The sequence below is a fragment of the Macrotis lagotis genome, chromosome 1, assembly GCF_037893015.1.
Source record: "Macrotis lagotis isolate mMagLag1 chromosome 1, bilby.v1.9.chrom.fasta, whole genome shotgun sequence".
Taxonomy (NCBI): Eukaryota; Metazoa; Chordata; class Mammalia; order Peramelemorphia; family Peramelidae; genus Macrotis; species Macrotis lagotis.
In genome coordinates, this window is record NC_133658.1 from 760929781 (window position 1) to 760932821 (window position 3041).

Here is a 3041-nt window from a genome sequence, read left to right on the forward strand (position 1 = left end):
TATATATATATATATATATATATATATATATATATATATGCATATATATATATATATATAAGTATATTTACATGGGTATGTGTATTATGTATGTGTATGTATACTATACTTGAAGGAAGTAGAAGTGATGTCAACAATCTTAGAGGAGGAAAAATAAATTGTTAAAACATTTTTAAGGAGCTGCTAGACTTCCTTCCAAAATGACAGCTGCAAAGGAGCTCTTGAGCACAGGCAACTCAGTGGGAGGAGTCAGAAGCTGTGGGCACCTGGGCATCCTGGATGCCATATTCATGGAAGATGTAGATGATTTTATGAAACAGTTTGTAGATATTGTACTCAGAAATTGGATGAGCAGTATCAGAAGTATAGGTTTATGGAACTTAAACTTGCTCAGAATAAGAGAAGACTAAAAAGTCAGATTCCTGAAATCAAACAGACATTAAATATTTTGAAATATATGCAGAAGAAAGAAAGAGTCCACAAAGCCCATCAAGACTCGATTCTTACTGGCTGATAATGTTTTCTGCAAAGCATCAGTTCCTTTTACAGATAAAGTCAGCCTGTGGTTGGGAGCTAATGTGATACTGACATATGACATCAATGAAACCCAGAGCCTCTTGGAGAAAAATCATTGCACTGTCATCAGTAATCTGGAGTCTCTTGAGGAAGACCTGGACTTCCTATGCGATCAGTTCACCAACATTGAAGACAATATGGTTCAAGGTTACAACTGGGATGTCAAGAGAAGAAACCTAGATGAGTCCAACAAAGGCCAAAGTGTTATACACATGTCTTGGGTCCTGAGGCTCAGCTTTTCCGAGGGGCTTGACATACTTCAATAGATGCCAGTGTTTGACCTGGGAGTAAATACTTTTCAAACACAAAAGACATTCTATGCAGAGCAAAACTAAAGGCAGTAATAGGTATACATTTTACTTATAAAGTTAAAATCTGGTTTCATTACGAATTATTATAGTTGTTCATGATCATGCTAGGGGTGGACTCTTCGCTAAGGTTAACTTTGACATTCTGTATATGTGGGGCATTTGTGGGAGAGGGGTGGGAAGGGAGGGGAGTTGCTTTTTTTATTATTTATTATAGATGGCCTTTGAAGAAATGAAGTCAGTATAAAGGTTGGGAAATAATTGCAAAGCTGTGGTTCTAGGTCAAAATCAATCTCCTGTAAGTTTGGTGCTTGAAAAATGTATTTATTTTCTCATACCAGTTTTGTTAGTTGCAGGTCAATTTACCAGATTTCCTGTCCTTGGTTATGAATTGTTTTATCTACTTTTATAAGTAAGATATAGATTACATCTAAACATCAATAGGGTTTCTTGAGGTGGCACATTCATGCCTCATCTGCTAAATACCCATTGCTAGTGCCTTTCACATCTCTTGGTTAAATCTAGGTTGAACATCCGGGTTCTAACAGAATTAAAATGGTGAAAGAAAGAAAGTCTGCAACCTGTTCTAACTTAGAAAGCCAGGGTGACACCAATTTATAAAGGAGCTGCTCCCATGCTATATAGTTCAATCTCAATGGCTTCTTCTGCTTTAAAGTAGTGAGCAATAAATAAATTTGGAATGGTTTCATACTTTTGTAATATGAAAACAGTGATATTAAACATGTGGCAAAACTCCATTCAAAAATAAAACTTTTTTAAGAGTAAGAAGGCTGGAAAAAAGGACTAAGCTCTTTAACAAGTTTGTTTTCCCAATAATATGTCAGGTCCATATGTAATATCAATCTATATGTAATATAAATCAATAAAATGCATATAAGTAATATGTATGAACAAAGTTCTTCCAGTGATGTCCTTTCAAATGGATACCCTAATAATTCTGCTTCCTGTAAAGCCCCAATGATATGGAATGGGAATGGCTTGGAATGATCGCATTACACATAGATATTCCATTAGTAGTTCTAGTCAGATAACGTAGTGTCCAAAGAGTAGGTACTTTGATTGAAAGAATGGTAATTAAAATCAGATCTTTCATTCTTTCAAGGTTAATAACCTTGATAGGTCAACAATTGTTGTGAAGTTGAAACCTATAATACTGTATAATCTAAAAGAAGGTTCCTTGACATCTCAATATTTGAAAATTTGGATAAACAACATGTACAATATTAATGCTTTAAGGAGTGAAAAGAAACTTTCATGAGAGAACTTTGGGAGCTCAGACTATTGATTGTGAAAAGTAGGATCATTCTACACACATGAACTTCATTATGTAGGAAATGAGTTAAATTTTTATCATACTCTCTCAGAGAATGTGATAAAATATTCTGGATGACTCAGGGAAATGTTTACATTGTTCAAAGCTATATCATTCAAGGAAATAGCAATTTATAAAACTACCAATTATTAAATGATTAAAAGCTCTGGAACTTGATGTGCTGGTTTTTGTCCTCTAAAGATGGAGAGGAGGTAGGTAGATATTGTCAGTGTGAGCTCAACTGATCATATTAGATAAAAGAGATGTCCTAAGACACTAATGGTTCATACAGACCTTGCGTGAGCATGAAACATCCTGGCCCAGAGAGAGTGGAACCAGTGACGAAGGGAAAGTGTTTCAGAATACAACACTTCACATTGTAATTAAATAAAACCTAAAACATTTTTGTAAAGATCTATATTATAGTTTTGTTGCTATCTTAATCAATTGTTAAATTTTAAACTCCATGAGTACAAGGGACTGTATAATATGAGCTAAATTATATCTGTTCTCAGCTCTTGCAATAGCACAATACTTTACACAAAATTCATGTTTAGTATGTTGCACTCCATTTTCCATGAATAAATGTGTCAATTATTAGATACAGTCATTCATTCAGTTATGTAAAGACTAACATACATTTGTACTAAAGGAACTGTTTGTCATTACCAAATCATATAGACAGACAATTTTTTCTTTCTAAAATTCAAGATTATTTAGAAAATTGAAAGTTCAAAAGGAGAGAGAGAAAAGTACAAATGGAGAAAAGAATTTATGATTCTAGAACTCATTTTTACACTTTCCCTTCATACATTCTTTTCCAC

At 33.8% G+C, this 3041-nt stretch overlaps 1 pseudogene; it reads left to right on the top strand.

Annotated features, from left to right (window-relative positions):
- The first annotated feature begins 200 nt into the window (after window positions 1-200).
- On the top strand, window positions 201-842 carry LOC141506722 (prefoldin subunit 3 pseudogene; annotated as a pseudogene).
- The last annotated feature ends 2199 nt before the right edge of the window (window positions 843-3041 follow it).